Source organism: Pelodiscus sinensis, chromosome 19 (assembly GCF_052426305.1).
Source record: "Pelodiscus sinensis isolate ZL-2025 chromosome 19, ASM5242630v1, whole genome shotgun sequence".
In the NCBI taxonomy this organism is placed as follows: domain Eukaryota; kingdom Metazoa; phylum Chordata; order Testudines; family Trionychidae; genus Pelodiscus; species Pelodiscus sinensis.
Window position 1 is genome coordinate 28,601,774 of NC_143070.1, and position 21,062 is coordinate 28,622,835.

Consider the following 21,062-nt stretch of genomic DNA (forward strand, 5'->3'; position numbering starts at 1 on the left):
GGTCTCTGAAATTGCCCCTGTCCTGCCTGGCTGTTGCCAAGGTTGCTCTGTGAGGTCACTGCCTCTCAGCCAATGAGCTGAGGTGCTGTAAAAGTTCCTTGTGATGTCACTGCTGCTTTGCAGGCTCATGTCCTGCCCCCGGCCAGCCCCTTGGCATGTGTGAGCTGCTCTCCCTGCCCCACTCACTCAGGGCTGGTTCTGGGGCTCAAGCAGGGAACATCAGAGGCTGCTCAGGGGGCCACATTGCTAGGCCAGGGGCCCTCCTGTGGGGCTGTGAGTGTTGCTGTCCCTGCTGTACAGACAGGGCTATAGAGCCTCAGGAGGCTGCAGCGGTGGGAGACACTTCCCTGGTTTCTGGAGGGAGACGAGACGTCAAGGCCCATGACTCGGAGCCAGCTACTGATACCCATGGAAAGCTGATTTTCAGAGGGGTGTGATCAGCCCTTCCTGTGTATCTGGCTTCTTCAAAGGGGCTTAATCAGGAGCTAAAAGTTGAAGAAGGGAGATTTAGAAGGGAGAATTTCTTTCCCTGACAGTCTTTTCTGTGTGCCCCAGTGGCCTAATGGACAAGGCACTGGCCTCCTACCAGGGGTTTTGGGTTCAAGTTCCATCTGGGGTGACAGTTTCTCTCACTGGCAAAGGGTTTACATTCCTCTGCTCTCTGAAACAATTAGCATGGATGCTCCACAGTTGCTCGCTCTCTCCCTCTCTGCAGAAGTTGTTCAGACCCTGCACTAGCAAATGCTGGTGTAAGATGCAGATCTGAGTGCTAAAAGCCCAGGTATTCAAAGTCAGAATGAAGAGGCACATTTTGCTCTAGAAGGCCCAGGAGTGACAGCCTGTGGCAGAGCAGGGTCTGTCTGGAGACAAAGTGGACCTGAGGATGAGAAGGCCCATAAGAGGCAGAGACTCCAGAGCAGTGGGGTGGTTAGTTATTTGGTCTGGTAAAAGGACAGAAAAACCCCAGGCCCTGAGCATGGTGCGGGTGAAGCCCATGGGGCAGTTTGCCTGGTGGGGTTTGGAGCATGGAGCTGTGAAGCTCTGTGAGTGGATAAGGTCCCTGGCTGAGCTGCGCCACCAGCCTTATGTGCGACTCAAACTGTCCCATGTCCCGTTTTGTGTGTCTCTTGCGCTTCCAGCTTCTTTCCTCAGGTATGTTCTTCCGGCAAAGACCCCAGCAGGGATCTTGTATCTTGTATCTTCCTTTGTGCCGCTCAGCTGCAGACACTGCCAGGGCTGGAAGGAAATTGCTGCACTTTGGGAGTCAAAGGTGTTGTCTGGGGCCACAGAGCAGTTTCACCCAATAGCTTGAGGGGGGCACCATGGCTTAGCTTGCTTCTTCTAAACAGAAGACCCTGGGTTCAACTCCCAGTGGTGCCTTGTTGCTTCCTTTGCTCACATTTTCCCAGGTCCTTCTGGGACACAGAAGAGGCCCCCCCTGGCCACCCATGGAACTGCTGGGCTGACCCAGGGCCTGAAAGGGGCTGCGGTTGCTGCTGACAGGGAAGAAGCTGGGAGGTAAGATGCTGATAGCAAGAGAGTCCAGCTGCCTCTTTGCCCTGGGTCTCAGTGCACCATGCCAGCCAGCAGCCACCTTGACCAAATGTCAAACCAGCTGGACTAGCCAGCCCACGTCACAGTGAGTCGCTAGTGGCCCTGTCAGAGAAGAGCCATTGGCAGCTGCAGAGACAGCCCTTCAGCTGCCGGACACGCCTTTCTAAAAGGGCTATTTGTGAGCCATCTTTGGGTTGGCTGGCTAGTAAAGTTGGTTAGTTCTTGAAGCTAGTAATGCCAAGGTCTTGGGTTCAAGCCCTGTGCTGGCCACAGATATGTTTGCTGTGGTGACTGTTCTACTCCTATCTCCCTCCTTTAGCTGCCTGCTATGGACAGGGAAACAGAAATAGGCAAAAGACTGTGAGCTTTTCAAGAAATAGGCCAGAAAACTGGTAAGAGGAGGCTCCAGCCTGCACAGACCCAGGGGCTAAAAGGGCCTTGGCCTGGCCTGCTTTCCCCAATAGCAGGGAAACTCTTCTCTTCCCTCTATTGTGGGGCTACTCATGGGCCTGCTGGCTCAGCTGTTTAGAGCTTGATGCTAATAATGCCCAGGTCACGGGTACAAGCCCCATGCAGACCCCACAATAGCTGAATTAGTTTTGTTTGAGCTGCTCCCCACGAAAAGCGGTGAGAGGGAGCCCTTGGCTGTGGGACCCACTTGTGCCTGTTGTTCAGGGTTAAATAAGATCTCCCCCAGGACGCTGCCTGTTCCCTTCCCACCTTGCATTGGCTGGGAATCAAATCAAGCAAGGGACAGCAAACGCCAGGCACCATCATAGTCTGGGCCACAGATAATGACCCTCTTGGAGCTGTGGTCCGAGGAAGAGTCTCTGCAGGCCCTGCAGTCCATGTGGAGGAATGTGGACATTTTTGGCCAAATGGCCAATGGTCTAGGAAAGAAAGGCCACCTCCCTCCTACCCCCGCATCCTACCAAGTCAGAGCCAAGGTCAAGGAATTGCGACAGGGGTATGTGAGGGAGGAACCACATTACTGTGCACGCTCTCTGAGAGGATGAAGAGCGGTGAGAGGCAGCCCGCAGCTGCAGAACCCATTTGTGCCTGTTTTTTCAGGGTTCAAATAAAAGGTCAGCAAGGAGCTATGATGCTCCCTCTTTACATTGCATTGGCTGGGAATCGAACCCAGGTCAACTGCTTGGAAGGCAGCTATGCTCACCACTATACTACCAATGCCTGCCTGCAAAGTTTCTGGGAAAATTAGTTAGGAAATCCTACATCTGCCATGAGGCTAGCCAGAGGCGAGAGGGTGCCTGTGTGTTTTGGGTAAAGCAGAACTTCTTGGCTATTAGGCAGAGACCAGAAGTGGTGACGCTGGGGTAGTGGCTGCCCTGCACTCTGCATGGTGTGAGGAGCTGGGCAGGAGAGGAGTCCCAGAGGTTGTTGGGTGGGAGAGTAGAGTTTATCAGACTTTGGGCTAAGCTCTAGAGCAGCCAAGGGAGAGGTGGGGAATTGACTTCTGGATACTCTTTGTGGCCCAGGGATGCGGACCAAGAGCCGTCCTTGTGTTTTTTGCCGTAAAGTGTTGTCTCTGGGTCCTTTGCCTAAGATCGAGCACGTCTTCCTTTTGGAGAGCCATGTCACAGGTACAACCCCCAGAGACCCCTTCAGGGACACATCACAGGACCAAGCAGGGGGCAGCAAACACCAGGCACTGTCAGTGTCTGGGCCAGAGATAAAGACCCTCTTGGAGCTGTGATCCAAGGGGGGGGGGTCTTTGCAGGCCCGGCAGTCCAGATGGACGAATGCAGACATTTATAAACATAAAAACATAAGAACGGCCATACTGAGTCAGATCTAAGGTCCGTCTAGCCCAGTGTCCTGTCTGCTGACAGTGGCCAGCACCAGGTGCCCCAGAGGGGGTGGACCGAAGACAACGATCAAGCGATTTGTCTCCTGCCATCCGTCTCCAGCCCCTGACAAACAGAGGCCAGGGACACCATTTTATCCCCTGGCTAATAGCTTTTATGGACCTAACCTCCATGAAATTATCTAACATATGGCCCAATGGCTGATGGCCTTGCAGAGAAAGGTCGTCTCCCCCCTCCTGCATCCTAGACCAAGTCAGACCCAAGGTCAAGGAATTGCGGGAGGGGTATGTGAGGGCCCGTGAGGGCAGGTCCTGCTCTGGGGAAGCACCGCAGCACTGTGCATACTGTGAGGAACTGGACCGAATCCCGGGGTGTGGGGAGCCCCTGTCTCCAGGGAGAGTTGTGGAGTCTGGGATGGAGACACCTGGGAAGCAGCGGCTGCAGCTTCAGGATGACAATGTTGATGACCTGCAGTGCCAGGAGACGCAGGAGGACTCCCAAACGTCTTCAGGCAGCGGGGAGGGAACATCAGGTGAGTGCTGGGAGGTTGCAACACCCAGGACATGTCGACACTTGCAGTCTCCTTCAGGAGAGGGATGCAAATGGAGACATTCGAAATTGTAAATGAAACCGGGATTTAAATATCCTGCGCTATATTTGCATAATCGTGTCCGGGTGCTGTTTCAAAATACTTTATTATGAAATAAAAAACACCGTTTAGATGCAGTTATTTGGGGAGAAAACCCTTCTTCTGAAATAACCCTTAAACACCCCCTCTGGTCTGGACCTAACAGCAGTGTCAGCGTTTGCTAGTCGGGGCTCTGGACAGCACCTGCACAGAGGGAGATGGCAACTGCGGGACGCCCTGACCCACTGTCCCAATGTCTCCCAGCAGAAAAGAAAACAAAAGAGGCCAATGCAAACAGCCCCCTGGCAGCCAGGGAGTCAGCACGTCGGTGGGTGGGACAGGACGCTGGGGTCCGAGCTGGTCTCTAACTCGCTGGGTGACCTTGGCCCATTCAGTGAATCTCTCCCTGGCTCTATGGCCCTGTCTGTACAGCAGGGACAGCAACACTCACAGCCCCACAGGAGGGGGCTGGTTTGATGCTTCACCCCATGGCCCAGCAAGGAGCCCCCAGGCTCCCCCTGTGTTCTGGGAGCCAGGTTTGCTGTGTGAATTCTGTGGGGCAGGTGAGGTGAGGCCTAGGCACTGGGATTAGTTACCAGTTTCTCTGGCCCTGGGGCACTATTGCGCTCACAGCTGTGGTGGCCAAGTGGTTAGACTAGAAATCCGATAGGGTTTCCTTGCGCAGGTTCAAATCCTGCTCACAGTGAGGCCTGTGTTTTGGCCACACCCCTAACCTGGGCAACAAGCTGCACAACCCCTGAGCCACTCTCCCTGCCCCCAGTCAATCCCTTTCTGCGCCTTTCCAAGAGATACACGGGCCATGGTGCCTCATTACGGGTCCCTGAGCTCTAGGGGCTGCGGGCCCTTTGTGTCTCTCAGCTGTAGAGGAAAAGGCTTCATGCCTGGTCACTGCTCCAAGCTTGTTTGTGGCCAATGGGAGCTGCCTGCTTGAAGCCCTGGCCAGTCCCCACAAGCTCTTATTCACCCCGGCGTGTGACCTGTGCCCCCTGCGCAGGGAAGGAGCTGCCTGAGAAATGTGCTTGGGTGCCAGGAGTGTCTCCCAGCGAGAGCCTGCCTCTGGCACCCCAGCCCCTCCCTTTCCTCAGCCCACTGGCCCTCCCTGTGATGGAAAAGGGCAAAGACTTGGCAGATTTCATTAATACAGATGAGGCTGGCTTCCCTGACTGGGAATTGAACACAGGCCTCAGCAGTGAAAGTGCTGAATCCTAACCACTAGACTATCAGGGACATGTGAACCAGGCTCTTTCCTTACCTAAACTAGCCTTTCACAGGAAGTGGGTCTGGCCCACGAAAGCTCATCATCTAATAAACCATCTGTGACGGACCGGGCCGTGTCTGGGCACAGCTGAGGGCGTCCACTCAGGGCGAATTGCTCAAATCCGGGGTTCCTTACAGCCCCCGACTGGCGACCTCTCCACACAGGCCACAAACCAGTCTCACAGAGCGCTTCAGCTGCCTGCCTGAAGTCTCCCGAGCAAAACCCCTCCGACACCCCAGCAATATCCGTGCCCCAGATGGCCCCGGGCCTCATACACAGGTGGGGGGTCCTAGCACCCAATCCCACTTACCCCGAACAAGTTCTGTCCGGTTCCAAGAAACCAGCCACAGATCCCTGGTCAATTTACCCTCTGGACCTTACCCACAAATCACGCTGAGCCAATCCTTTAGAATCTATATCTAAAGGTTTATTATTACAAGAAAGAAAAGCACGAGAGTAAGGTTATTAAAGTACAGTACGTTACATGCACCGAATCTCCCAGTCCTCGATGCAGGCTCTAGCAGAGATGTTGCAGCTGCTGGTTTAAAAGTTCTTATTGCACATCCTACGATCAGGATGGGTTCACAGGTCTTCCGGGCTCTTCAATCCCTGCAATGCTGCCTCTGGGATGAAGTGCTGAGCTGAGAACAAAATGGCATCGACCACATGGCCTCTTTATACTCCTTCCTGGCCTCTTCTAGTCTGCAGCAAGTCACCTGGTCAGAGGCCAATCTCTATATTTCCTGCTGGCTGCCCTCAGGTGACAAATCCCATTCTTTGGGTGTGTCCATAGCCTATTGAGAGCCATTGTTCCACAGGGCTTTGCTACTCAGCCTGTCCATAGCCATGCTTAACCACATTCGCAGAAATATTCAGCTTCCACACAGATTACAGATTCCTACCTACACACACAGACATTATACACTCACATAAATAGCGTACATAACATCAACAAACAATAATCTCCCATTCAATACCCCACATGGCTCCCCCCACACCAATTTCTGGGGCCAACACCCCCACCTAGGGGTGCAGCAGCGATCTGGCTGCTTCCCTCCAATTCAGCAACGTGACACCCCCAACGCAAAATTGATGCAGGAAGTGATGCCAGTAACATCACTGAGGGCATCACAGGCCTCCCCCGTCAAAATGGTGGTGTGCCTCAGTTTCCCTTCTTACGCAGGACCTTCTGGCTGGAACCCTTTTTGTCCTGTAAGAAGTTCCAAAACCAGTTACAAGTGTTAACCATGAAAGAGCAACATTACAATGTCCCCTTACATACCGTCTGTCGTTTGGTACATCTCCAGACAGATTACATGGTATTTTCATAAGATCATGCACATTGTATACCGTTACAATTCTCTGCAACAATAATACATTGGTTACAAGAATTAACATCAGTAGCAAAAACAATCCTATATCAGGTGTATATTGACATTCCCCATCATGCCCCTTCTCTGGCCTCACACCATTGCAGGTTTTTCCCTTCAGGTTCAACCTGCAAATCTTCTTTGTCAAAGCAAGTCCTGCCCCTCCCCCTTGTCCTCTGGGCTCCAGGCCTGAAACCTCTGGCCAGACCAAGACAATGGGCTGGCTGGGCGTGACTCCCTGGCTCACAATGGCCCTGGAATTCTCCCCCTTCCCCCACTCAGTGGGGTAACAGCAGTAAGCTGTAGACTCCCAAGTCTCTCCTCTGTCCCTCTCTAACCTCTGTTTCCACATGGAACCAGATATCAACCTCCCTGATTGAGTATGAGTGTCCACAGTGTCCAGAGATGGGAGCATAACTGCCATCTCCTGCATCCTAGGGAGAGTGACCACACAGCTGTTCTGCTCTGCATACTTGGCTACACAGTCCTTCTCCTGAATCTGAGACACTAAGTTCCCACTCTCCTCACTCACCTGGGAACAATCCTGTCCCACACACACTGACTTCCCAGCAAGCTGGTCACACACAGTCACTGGGTTAGCAGCCTGCTCCAGTTCTCTGGATGTTCCTGCCTCATCTGGAACAACCCTCAGTTCCTCTGAGACCTTTCCAACACCATCCACACTGGGTTTCCCTAAACCCAAGTCATTGGAGTCACTGCTGACAGACAAATTCTGTCTGTCAGGCACCAAAACAAGTGCCTCACACAAGAAGCTGCTGCCATTTACAGGCAGAGCTTTCTCCTGAATGCCTTCTCCCAGCAAGGCCCTGTCACCTCCCTCAGTCACAGCAAACTGCTTGCTACAAGCACTGCCAGGACTCTCCTCCCTATGAGCTTCCTTAGGCAGCAGTTCACCCTTCCCTGGCTCTGCAGCAGCCTTGCCCTGCTGAGCCACAACCAACTCCTCCTGCAATTCCCTTACTCCCTGAGTCATCTCTGGCCCCTCAGGTGGATTCACTGATAATCCCCTCTCAGGCACATAGACAGACTCACAAGAGACAGGGTCAGAGGCATCTTCACTCCCTGTGCAGCTCTCTAGATGGCTGTAAACGTCCACATCATCATTAGGCACCAGAGTTAACACACCCTCATTCTCTCCTTGTGCCCGGGCTAAGGGGTCTCCCTGCTCCCACCGAGCAGCTCCCCCCTCTGCCAGCAACACAGCAGCATCAGGCACAATATCAGGGTCACCACTGTCTGGTCTCTGGGGTTCTGGTAAAACACTGACTGTCTCTACCTGAGTCACCTCATCCCTCTCCCCAGCAGACACAAACCTTGGGCCACCCCCTTCCTGGGCCTTAGCCATATCCAGACCCAACTCTGGGACAACCACACTGCTCTCAGCCTTCACAGGCTGTGGGGCACCTTCCTCAGACACAGGAAGAAACTCTTCCCCACACACAGCCAGACAACCAGAGACAGCTTCTCCCTTGTCAACACCCCTGGCTAATCTCAGTCATACAGCTAGCCACTGGGACAGCTTCCTTTACCGCCCCCTTGCTACTTCCACCAGCCAAATCGCCAGCTTGCACACACCGTGCTTCTTCACACAAATCAATTTCAGCTTGTGCAGGTTCAATTCCACAAACCTCACCAGCCACCAACTCCTCAACTAAAACTTCACTCTGGCCAGCCACTCCAGGCTGCCCCAGAGAAACATTTCCCTGATTTCTGGGCTCTTCTTGCCCTGGTTCTGATTCCAGCCTCACCTCTGAGGCATCAGACGGGCCCTCACCCACAGGCTCACATATAGAGACACTTTCCCCTTGGTTACAGGGAGACTGACCAGCTCCAGGAAACTTTCCATACCCACATGCACCCCCTTCCCAAACCTCCCTGTTAGCTACAGGTAACACAGAAGGTTTGCATTCACACATGCTTTGGGGTTGGGTCATCACATCAGCTGGGTAAAATACGTCTGCCATATCATAAGCATACCCCATACCCACAGAGTTATACACTGAACCTTCAGGAGAATACAGTCTCTCTTGTTCTTTTAGTCTCTTAAGCTGGAGGTCAAGTCTAGCATTTTCCTCCTTGGCTAGGGCCATCTTCTTTGCATGCTCCGCCATTTCCTTAAGCTGACGTCTGGCCCTCTCTGCCCTTCTCTCTGCATACTCTGCCATTCTCTCTGCATGTTCTGCTTTTCTCATCTCAAGTTCCCGATCCATCTCCTTCTGTCTCTTAGCAATTTCTTTATCTGCCTTCTGCCTTCTTTCAGCAGCCTCCTTGGCTTGCTTCTGCTCCTTTTCATCCACATCTCTGGTTAATAACAGCACTACCAGATCTAGTTTAGAGGCCCTTTTCCTAAAGGCAATGCCTCTCCCCAAGCACAAATCCTTCAGAGCACTTTTGCTCAGACTCTCATATAATTCCGGGTTCATCGCAGCGGCTCTTTAATCAACCAAACTCTCAACACCAAAAATCAAATTTAGACAGCGTGGGGTCCTGATCCCAAAGCTCAATTGACCAAGATCTGTGGATCCTGCCGACTACGCCACTGTGACGGACTGGGCCGTGTCTGGGCACAGCTAAGGGCATCCGCTCAGGGTGAATTGCTCAAATCCGGGGTTCCTTACAGCCCCCGACTGGCGACCTCTCCACACAGGCCACAAACCAGTCTCACAGAGCGCTTCAGCTGCCTGCCTGAAGTCTCCCGAGCAAAACCCCTCCGACACCCCAGCAATATCCGTGCCCCAGATGGCCCCGGGCCTCATACACAGGTGGGGGGTCCTAGCACCCAATCCCACCTACCCCGAACAAGTTCTGTCCGGTTCCAAGAAACCAGCCACAGATCCCTGGTCAATTTACCCTCTGGACCTTACCCACAAATCACGCTGGGCCAATCCTTTAGAATCTATATCTAAAGGTTTATTATTACAAGAAAGAAAAGCACGAGAGTAAGGTTATTAAAGTACAGTACGTTACATGCACCGAATCTCCCAGTCCTCGATGCAGGCTCTAGCAGAGATGTTGCAGCTGCTGGTTTAAAAGTTCTTATTGCACATCCTACGATCAGGATGGGTTCACAGGTCTTCCGGGCTCTTCAATCCCTGCAATGCTGCCTCTGGGATGAAGTGCTGAGCTGAGAACAAAATGGCATCGACCACATGGCCTCTTTATACTCCTTCCTGGCCTCTTCTAGTCTGCAGCAAGTCACCTGGTCAGAGGCCAATCTCTATATTTCCTGCTGGCTGCCCTCAGGTGACAAATCCCATTCTTTGGGTGTGTCCATAGCCTATTGAGAGCCATTGTTCCACAGGGCTTTGCTACTCAGCCTGTCCATAGCCATGCTTAACCACATTCACAGAAATATTCAGCTTCCACACAGATTACAGATTCCTACCTACACACACAGACATTATACACTCACATAAATAGCGTACATAAGATCAACAAACAATAATCTCCCATTCAATACCCCACATGGCTCCCCCCACACCAATTTCTGGGGCCAACACCCCCACCTAGGGGTGCAGCAGCGATCTGGCTGCTTCCCTCCAATTCAGCAACGTGACACCATCTTGTTAGTCTTTAAAGTGCTACATTGTCCTGCATTTTGCTTCAACTAGCCTTTCACAGGCCACTTTCTGTCCCCTTCAGGACATGGGTCCTTTTTCCATTGCCCAGAGGGGACAAGGACAGAAACCAAACAGAACATGAGAACAGCCAGACTGGGCCGTGCCAGTTGCCCAACTAGCCCAGGATCCTGTCTCACGACAGCAGCCAATTTCATTGTCCCGAGGGAATCCTCGGGACAGACACTTGTTAAGTGATCCCTCCTGTCACCCATTCCCAGCTCCTGGAATACACTAACTAGGGACACGTGCCCTGTCCATCCTGGTGAAATGCCATTCATTGTGGCCACCAGGGCTTCCAAAGTTGAGTAGCTCTGCATTAAGGGTTCTTATTAATGTCAAGAACCTCAAGCAATGTAAAGCCAGAGTGTGATGGAACTGGAAAGGAAAATATTTACACTAGAAGGAAATTTTCCAAGAGGGCACTTGGATTTGAACCAAGGACCACTTGATCTGCAGTCAAACACTCTGCCACTGAGCTACACCCACACAGAAATTGGCATCTGCAGCCAATGTTGGGAACTGGACAAGGAACAAGAGACAAGAGGCTTTTGTGTAACTCCCATCCCATGTGCCACCCTTGGGCTTGGTCTCCACACTGAGCAGGCGGGTGGCAGGGGTCTGATGCTGTCACAGCTGCAAGGCAAGTCACCCACCTGGCCCCTGAGCTCCATGTGGGCAGCAGCCAGACAGTGTGAGTGGAACAGAGGGTCGTGGGGGGCGGGGATTTGTATATTTTAGGAAGGGTCCTGAGTCCTGGCTCCCAGCCACGCACCTTGGCAGAAAGACCAACGGCCCCTGCACAAAGCGCATTGTGGGAATAAGAGTTGGGGCGGCAGGAAAGGGGCCGGCCCCTCAGCACCAGTGAGTAGGTGGGAGAAGATGGGAGTGAATCCTGCTACTTCTCATGCGCAAAGGCAGCACTTTTCCAATGCAGCTAATTCTGCCCCACCTGCAACCTGTCTCCAGTGCTCCTGCCACTGTCTGGCCCAGGAGGGCTGGTGTCCAGCAGCTCTCTGCCCCAACGTGGATGGTTTTGGGGAGAGCAAGTAGGAAGTGGGGGCCGGGGCGGGAGGGCCACTGGAGCCACTTAGCCCCCTGGCTGGCTCTGCTAGTAAAAAGAAAAATTGGAAATTTCTCTCCTCATTGGAGAATGTGGGTATCGATCCCACTACCTCTCACATGCAAAGCAAGCGCTCTACCACTTGAGCTAATTCCCCTGCTTCATTTACAGTGGCCTTCTTGGAAGCTCTTCCCTTCTCCACCGAGATGTCGGCCTTCTAGGTCAGTTAGTCGTGGGAAAGGAGAAGGCTCCAAAAAGGCCTCAAGGGCAGATCTCAAGGAGACTCCCTGCAGCAAAGCCATGGGGGGGGGGGGGGGGGGGTCTCTGAGATGGCCCCTGCCCTGCAGCCTGTCCCACCTGGCCATTGTCATGGACTCTCTGTGAGGTCATCACCTCCCAACCTCCTTTAGCCAATAAGCTGAGGGGCTGCAAAAGGCCCTTGTGATGTCACTGCCACACCCACCCCTGCCCTCCAGGGCTAATGTCCTGCCCCAGGCAGCCCCTTTGCCTGGCTGAGCTGCTCCCAGGGGTGAAAGTGACACATTTCTCACAGGGCCTGTTCTATTGTTGCATAAATTGCAAGGTTTCGTCCCCTTGGAGACTAGTCTGATTTACCCCAAGAAGAGAGTCACACTTTCAGGCTGGGTCCAACTCAAGTTTATTGGTTGCAACCACGGTACGGCTAAGGAACTCAATGTTCAAATCAGAGCCGACCCCCAACATCTCATATGCAGGGGTTTTTATAGGGTTAACATCCTTCCTGGTTTAGGTGCCTTAACATGATAGGTTACTTCATTTTTGACGTTTAGCATTCCTATAGGTCAGGTTAATTTTCCAAATGAGGTTAAATACAGTGCCTACTTGCTGACTTTGCGGTTACAGCTGTATTACATTCATTCACTCTTGCTGAACAATGGGCAAGCCATACTTCCCTTTTCCCTTTCCTGCTTGAGCCGGTCACAAGTTTAAAGGATGTGGAATCTATCCATATCTCTACTTAACAGAAGACTGGTTTCACCTCCCCTCGTCTCCTTATTATAAGTTATTACCTGTGACAGGCCTTGACCTTTGTCATGTCTTACTCCTATACAAATAGCAAATATATCTAAGCATTAGCAATGTATGTATATTGTACGTGCCCCTCATAGGGGAATCAATGGCTCCGGGGGATTTGACTTCCCTTTTACACATCAATTCCCCCCTCAAGAGGCTTTCTCTTTCTTATACCTCATCAGTTTCTTCTTTGGCTAATCTTTGGTAATGTACAAGCATTTCACGGTTGACAGTAGTCAATACAGTGCGACATATAGAGGCAATTATACAAGGTATAAAACAGGGCATTAAGCATAATATAATCACAACAAAACAAAACTAAACAGGAATGTGTACCAACATAGCACAACAAGAGTTTTCCTCTTTTTCTTTGAAACAGTCGTGGTTCAGCATCATGCAGGGGAGAGGTTACTAGCACATCACCCTGTAATATTTCGATTCTTCTGGTGTCCAACAGGTGGGAAAGCAGGACCAGAAGAGAGAGGCTTATCAGCAGTCGGGGTAGGATCATTTTGCAATGGGAAGCATTGGCTAACAGTCAGTTCTTGGCACTTCACAGCGCTGATGGACATAAGAGTCTTTATTCTCTGAGCCAAAAGCCAGCTAGCTCTTTTGGAACCAAGGTTATTTCCTAGGAATAAAGCAAACCATAAAAACAATCCCACGCGGTTGCTTGATACCGGCCTTATCAAAGTGAGGCCTTTTTGGCATGTGGTTGCCAGGGGAACCAGGGTCGCAGTTACTGCTGTAGCATACGCTTCTCAGGCTGACTTAATGATTTGAGTTTGTCAGTCCTTAGCAAGATACCATGGACTGCCTCAGTTTACTCCTATAGTTCTTTTCTCTTGACTTTGGGGTTCTTCTTAATCTACTAGGTTAAATACAACAATTTAAGGGATTTTAATTTACTCTGGAAGTGCTGGTACAGCACTATCATTATTATAAATGTTAACATTTAAACTCTCTACATAATTTGGCAAACACTATTCAAATCCATCCCCAAGATATTTCGTCGCCTTACTGGCACTGCCCATGATTATAGGTTTGACCTCTACTGCCTGGTTGAGTGCTGCAGAGATAGGTGTTTGGCATGGTCCACGGTGTTTCCCTATCTGTGTGTACCTCAGACGGCTAGCCCCAATATATCTTTGGGCATTGGCCACCAACTTCTTGATCTTTGCCTGCAGGGCCAGTAAACCCTCCTCTTGGTACTTACTTCCGCCATGCCACTCAGCATCTCATGTGTAGTTATCTCCACTACCAAAGTGCGATATGTCCACATTCTATTGACGGTTAGGCCGCTTGATGAGGGACCGTTATGCACACAGACGGATATACAGAGGGGCAGGATGGAGTGATCTGTCTGGGTAGTCAAACACCAGTAGGTACCGTTCATTTGGACCAGCTCGATGTTCATTGGTTTTTCTATGACAACCACATCAAGCCTAGGCAGATTCGTCATGATGTTAAATGGGCAGGTACATAAAATTTCCTTATCAAAGTGGGTACAACAATCCCTGGGTATAGGGAGGCTCCCACACCTTCAGAATAAGCAATGCCTTCTATTCTATCTATATGCCCTTGCTTTGGTACAGGCAGGGAGGTTACCATTCTGATCTGATCTGAGTGAGGAATCCTCAGAGAGACCAAAAACAAATGGTTGTACTATGCCCTGTCCAGGTGGGCCTTTGGGTCCTCATGGATTCTCTCTTTCCCTACTCCAATGGGTAGGCACAGGGGAGATTGGGGACTCACCACCATAAGAACTAAGTGGTAGTGGCTAAAGCTTACCTTATTCTTCAATACTGGCCTTCTAATTTCTTTATTTTACTTCCAATCCAATTAGCTTCTGGTCCAAACATCAGGTTAGGTCTACAGAGCTGGACAGATCCTTCAAACTATTTAGGATCAATTGATTAGCTTGGCTGGTGTGTAGGCCTTTACGGGCACTGGATATTACTGCATTTACAAGTCTGGATTCTCATACAATTTCTGGGCTATGACATAAGTGTTGCTGATAGGGTTACCAGGCTCAAACCAATCTGCGATGGTATCTGCTAAGCCTTGTCATTGCCTAATCAGGCATTTGCCAATTTGATTAACCAGTCTAGCACACAGCTGGTCTGTACCAGTGTGGAACATCATCAAGGTAAGGATCAGTGACAGTTGTCCTTGTTCTGGAACAGGGGCCTGTTCAGGGCATGGTGCACAACTGGGAGGCTCCATTTTGTCCTTAAAGTCCTGGTTGATGATATCCAAATGAGGGCAAGTTAGCAATGGCCATTAAAACAAAACTAGTCTGGTGGGAAGGAGCTAGTACTGTCTCCCATCCTTCTGTTCACGTGATGTACTCCTTGCTTCCTTCCAGTTCTTTTTGTTCACCTGTGGAGACATTGTTAACATTCTCCTAGCCTAAACAATTTTCTATTCACAACATTTGCAATACGTATTACAATTAAGACACACAAGACAAACTTGGACAGAACACAAACACATGTCATGACACAGAACCATGGCATTTTGTTGTTGTTTTTCTTCAACTGGCGCCAGCGCTTTCTGATGATCTGAAAGACAAGAAAACATTTCTCCCCCCCCATCGGGGTGGCCTATTATAACTTAAAATACTGCCTAAGATCTGCAAGGGGAACAGGTTACAGCTAGTTCCTTACCATTTTCATGTGCGAGTGAGCTGCAACTTTCTGAGAACAAGAGCGCTTCATCGGTACTCGTGACCTTCCACTCCCTTGAATTACCTTAGAGTTGCTAGCCCTCCCCAACAGTGGCATGGTTCAGTTTCCCTCTTGTATTGCAGACCGGGCTCTTTTTTTTTCCTCTTATGATCTGTCTTGATCCTGCTAAATTACTTTTCTTAATTACACAGATTTGTCTAGCATTAATTTGGTAAGGAGAGTGGGCTTTCTAATTAGCCCCCACACTTCCTAATTCTTTTCAGTATATGATTTTCATAAAATCCAGGCTGCAGCAGTTGAGTTATGCTGCTGGCTCTGGGGTGAATCACTTGCTCATGTTCTGTAAGGAGATTTATGTTGCAGAATGTGTCTCCTTGTTAAGGCAGATTTAGTTTTTAGTGATTACATCTTCACATTCAATTTCTACTGGTTGACATCTGGGTGGCTTTTAAGTTACCTTCCCCCACGCCCTCAAGCCAATTATAACAGCGTGTGAGGGAAAGGTTTTAACTGTTTGTTATGTTTTTTCCTCTGGATGTGGCCCCCACTCATATGTTGTGAAACATCTTTGGGTTGCCTGCGTTTCTAGCCGTAGAGGCTGTCATTATCTATTTGCTAAGAAGGGCTCGAGAATTTCCTGAAGTTGCTTGGATTCGATCCTTGCTCAAAGCCCGCATTCCCTTTTCAATCTCAAAGCTTAGGAAGGTGCATATTTGGGCCTTCTCTTGTGAAACTTTATATCCCTTCTTCCCTAGGGCATTCAACAGGGGCTCCGTTGCCCTTTTTCCCTTTTGTATATCAGGACTGGTAATCAACAAATCATCAATATACTGGAGGAGAGCTACCTCAGGGTGCTGCCCCCTCCAGTCTTCTAAGTCTTTTTGCAATGTTGTCCCAAAAATATGGGGGGATGACACAAAACCCTGGGGCAACACAGTCCACAACAGCTGGGTTTTGTGATGGGTGTCTGGGTCTTCCCATTCAAAAGCAAATAATTTCCAACTACTTTTGTGTAAAGGTATAGAAAAGAAAGCATCTTTCAAGTCTAATACCGTAAACACTGTTGTGTCTGCTGGAATTTGTGTTAAGATAGTGTGTGGGTTGGGGACCATAGGATGGTCTACAAGAACTTTCTTATTTATTGCCCGTAAGTCTTGCACGAGTCTATAAGAGACGCTATCCGGTTTTGGCATCCCTAAAATAGGGGTGTTGAAGGGAGAGGAACTTTCTACTACCTAGCCATATCTTTTGAATTGTTCGATTAATGGCTTTAAGCCTATCCAGGTGGCTCTTTTTTCTCTCAGGGGATATGGCTTTACACCCACAGAGCCTTCTCCTTCAATGAGAGGAATTCTTACTGGAGTCACAAACTTTGCTCGGGCAGGGGTCTCATCTGCCCATACACATGGATTGACTCCTTCTAAGACTTCAGTCCCTTTTGTCTCTAACAGCATCTCAGCTGCACAGAGAGCCATCTGGTAATTTGAGCCCTGTTTCACAGGCAGCTGCACTACATTCTGATCACTACGGAAGAAAATTTTAGCTTGCAGCTTAATTAGCATATCTCGCCCTAGCAGGGCAACTGGGCATGCAGATGAAACAACAAAGGCATGCTCTAGCATAATTTTTTTTTCTAATCTTCGTGAGGAGGGGTCTACATACGGGTAGCCTGCTTCTCTTTCCCTCAATTCCTTCTATCGTCACATGCTTTCCACTTTCTTTAGCTGAAGGGGGTTTTATGGGGATCATAGAGAACGTGGCTCCAATATCCACCAGAGCCTCATAGTCCCTGCCACCCACCCTTATTTTTACCATGGGATCCTTTCGAGCTTAAGCTCGTAGGGTGGTGGCCTTAGATTCCCGTCCCCTTCAACTAGATTCTTCTCCGGAGGATTCTGCCCGCATCTGGCGGTTCTCCGGTTGTCTTTTCTTCCCCTTTGCCTTCAATTTTTGGGCAGTCTCTCTTCCAATGTCCTTTTTCCCCATCAGTGCACACATTCATCAACTGCTACCCGTCCCTTTCCTTTCTGAGGGGGCCCCTTATGGTCCGGCCTCTGATTGCTGGAGAGTGCCATCTGCTTCTGCGCTCTCTTATTTTCCCTCCTCTATTACTTCTCTAAGGGGGTACTGATGGTATGATGATCCCGGATCTGATGGGCCTTTTCGCAAGAAGTATTTTTTTGCCCGAATTGAGTAGTCCACCCTGTTGGCTCAGCCCCCCTCACTTCAGCCTCTGCAGGGGGGGCTGAAGTGAATCCAGGATCAGCAGGAGTCTGATAAGGGGGGGGTAACTTTCAGATGTAAGTTCACTTATGATTTCAGAGTTACTGTTTCCTCCTGAAGTGGCAGGAGGGGAACAATTCTCATTCTCTCTAATAGGGCTAGACCCTCCTGAAGAAGAAGGGGGTTTCCTCTTCTTTCCATAGGACTCAAATTCCTCATCACTAGAGGGAGCCAGTATTTCAGGGCTTTTACCTCCCAAGGTCTTTGCCTTTGCAGCCATGACCTTACACACACCCATACTACATTTTAATATCCATTTTGGTCGATCTGGACGTGGAATAACCAACAATCAATATATGGGAAGTGATCCCACTGTCCGTCCCGCGTCACAACGCTAAGTGTTAGGGATACCAGGTTTACATCAAAGGAGCCCGTATCTGGCCATCCGACACCAAAAGTAGGCCACTCAAGTTGACAAAATTTAATTAACTCATCTTTTGCCATTTTTACTCTATAGTCACTTTTAAAATTACTAAAATTCTGTAACATGCATCCCAATGGGGTTGCGGAGTTTTCTATCCGGGAACTTCCCGAACCCATATCTATCTATTTATATATATTGCGCGCACACACACATACACAGTCAACAAGCTTTTATCGCGGCTCCGTGTGTCGATGGAATGACACCACACCAGCTTTTAGCGTCCGAACCCAGAGGGTCCAGCGCTTGGCTGTCTCACTAGAGACACCGGTGTGCCCTTGTGGAACCGTGACACTTAAGATAGGTCTATTAGACAGCAACAAATATAGACAAACAGAGGGCTTAGAGACTCGCTGGGTCACGAGGTTCGGCTGACCCCCCTTGCAATCAAGAAATCCTGGTCATCGGGTTTCCCCTTGCAGGATTCTTGGGGCGGCTGGAGTCAGCTTAAGTCTCAGACCTGGTCAGCGACAGTCATGCTTACACACAAACCTGTGGTTTCACAATTTAGGTTTCCAACAAATCATTAAAACAAAGAACAAGAGTACTCCTACTAAAAACAAAAGCAATCCACTGGAGTTTTCCTAACTCCTCATAACTTCCCCACGCAACCCACGGGTTCATGGTGTTCCTTCTGGGGCCTACAGAGGCTTTTACCATTCGGGTGCGACCCGCCTACCCTATACGTGTTTTCCTACCGGATACACCGTGTTTATTCGAAGTTCCTACTGTCCTCAAAGGACAGTTCTCGAATTACCAACACTACCCAAAACACAGGGAATTATCGGTATACTCACTCTGTCTCTGCCCCGGCGCCTTCTCTTCGGACCTTACAGCCTAGTTGACTCATTCAATAGAGACTCCTTTAACTTTCCGGATGTCCCGACTCACGCTTTCGGTGCCGTGACGGACTCAAACAGTCCGGTGCGCACTTCACGGTCACCTACGGCGAATCTTGTCGTCCGACTCCGGAGTAGTCCAAGGGAGGTCCCATCTGGGGTGCCAATTTGTTGCATAAATTGCAAGGTTTCGTCCCCTTGGAGGCTAGTCTGATTTACCCCAAGAAGAGAGTCACACTTTCAGGCTGGGTCCAACTCAAGTTTATTGGTTGCAACCACGGTACGGCTAAGGAACTCAATGTTCAAATCAGAGCCGACCCCCAACATCTCATAGGCAGGGGTTTTTATAGGGTTCACATCTTTCCTGGTTTAGGTGCCTTAACATGATAGGTTACTTCATCTTTGACATTTAGCATTCCTATAGGTCAGGTTAATTTTCCAAATGAGGTTAAATACAGTGCCTACTTGCTGAACAATGGGCAAGCCATACTTCCCTTTTTCCTTTCCTGCTTGAGCCGGTCACAAGTTTAAAGGATGTGGAATCTATCCATATCTCTACTTAACAGAAGACTGGTTTCACTTCCCCTCGTCTCCTTATTATAAGTTATTACCTGTGACAGGCCTTGACCTTTGTCATGTCTTACTCCTATACAAATAGCAAATATATCTAAGCATTAGCAATGTATGTATATTGTACGTGCCCCTCATAGGGGAATCAATGGCTCTGGGGGATTTGACTTCCCTTTTACACATCAAAGCCAGACTGGTTTTCCTATTGTTAGGTAGGACCCTGCAATCCATGTTCTCTCCTGCTTTTGTAGCCTCTGTTGCCTTCTGCAGGTGTCCTTTCTGATGGGACAGGCCACATTCTTCCCAGGGTTTGGGTACCATGTTGCTCTAGAAAGGCTTGTGGCCAAGACACAGACCTCGCTGTGAGCAGGATTTGAACCTGCGCAGGAAAACCCTATTGGATTTCTAGTCCAACACCTTAACCACTTGGCCATCACAGCTCTAAGTAGCAGTAGGCCAGGGAAACTGGTAAATAATCTTTTTGATCTGAGGAAGTGGGTCTGGCCCACGAAAGCTCATCATCTAATAAACCATCTTGTTAGTCTTTAAAGTGCTACATTGTCCTGCATTTTGCTCCAGGCAGACAGGACAAGTCACTTTCATTCTGAGACTTTCTACTGTGCTCGCTGCAGGCATGGCTCCCTCTGGGCTGGGGAAGAGGATCAGTTTCGATTTTCTGAGCTCAGGCTCTACTGCCTCCAGCAACAACCGGCTGTTCCCCTCCCTAGAGCTGACTCAGGCTGTTTCCTGTAATGGGAAAAGCCAGCAGGAGCCATCCCAGCCCTGGAGGCTTTGGTGATCAATGTCCCACACTCGGCTCTGGCACCTGCCCCTGGGCTGGTGTGGAGAGTCTCTGGGGCGTCACATGTTCCCCAGAATCCACCAGGCTGGGCTGCTCAGCTCCCAGAACTGTGCCTATAAGGAGTGAGAGTGAATCTTGTGCAGAATTCCTTGTGTTTGATGTGTGATGTTGACAGATAAAGTAACAGTTGAGTATTTATATGGATCTTAGTTGCGGTTTTCCCATGTTCAATTTTCACAGCAGTGGGAAATGCTAGGGGGAGGGGCAGGCAGTACTGGGCTCAGACAGTAACTATTCAGTGACAGACACTGAGATTCAAACAGGAAAAACTTTATTATTAACCCACAAACTGTGGCTGTGACTCTCCACAGGCCAAGCCGAGGCCCCTCGAGGACAGGAAGGTCTCAAGCAGCCCGGCTCCTCCTGGGCCTGGGTGGAACGTTCAGGTGACACGTTCCGGGGCCCGAGCCCGGCCGAGTCCGCGCGCTCCCGCCCACCTGGCCCGAGAGGCGGGTCCGTGTCTCGCGCCGGAGGAAGGGCAGGCGCGTCACTGGGCTACCGCGTTCTCATTGGTTGGTGGATCCCCGGCCCCGCCCCCTTCCGAGTCCCTGGCCCCGCCCTCGGCGTCTCTGGGCAGCCCTGTCACTCCTGGCGGGCCAGCGGGGCCAGGGAATCCCCCTCACCCGGACTAGAGAGCAAGGGGCGGAGCAATGTACGTCACTGATGATGCGGCCACGGAGGCGGGCGATTCTGCGTCACTGGGGCGTGACAGCCCGGGGAACCCTTGTCAATCGGAGCGAGAGCAAGGGGCGGAGCAATAACGTCACAGTGGGGGGCGGGGTCCGTTGGGCTCCTGCTGCGGCCAGTGGCTGCCACGGGGAGTGCTGTGGGCGCAGGGATGGAGGAGGCGGGGGGAGGGGCAGGGGTTGCACTGCGGCGGGGGCCGCTACAGGGGATCAGACTGAGGGGCGGGGGGTCATGGGGCTCGGGAGAGGGGGGGCTGGATTGGGGGGGGAATTGGGGAATACAAGTTCCCTTTGCAGAAG

At 50.5% G+C, this 21,062-nt stretch overlaps 1 protein-coding gene and 4 non-coding genes across 5 annotated transcripts in view; all 5 read right to left on the reverse strand.

The window, feature by feature from the left end:
• The window catches only part of LOC142821621 (zinc finger protein RFP-like), a 411,497-nt gene that overhangs the window by 215,270 nt on the left and 175,165 nt on the right, over window positions 1-21,062 (reverse strand). The gene's annotated exons all lie outside the window — the stretch shown is intronic.
• TRNAG-UCC (transfer RNA glycine (anticodon UCC)) lies at window positions 2,674-2,745 on the reverse strand. Its single transcript has one exon. It is a non-coding gene; the product is annotated as a tRNA-Gly (tRNA).
• On the reverse strand, window positions 5,185-5,256 carry TRNAE-UUC (transfer RNA glutamic acid (anticodon UUC)). Its single transcript has one exon. It is a non-coding gene; the product is annotated as a tRNA-Glu (tRNA).
• On the reverse strand, window positions 10,713-10,784 carry TRNAC-GCA (transfer RNA cysteine (anticodon GCA)). Its single transcript has one exon. It is a non-coding gene; the product is annotated as a tRNA-Cys (tRNA).
• Window positions 19,573-19,654, reverse strand: TRNAS-AGA (transfer RNA serine (anticodon AGA)). The gene has a single exon. It is a non-coding gene; the product is annotated as a tRNA-Ser (tRNA).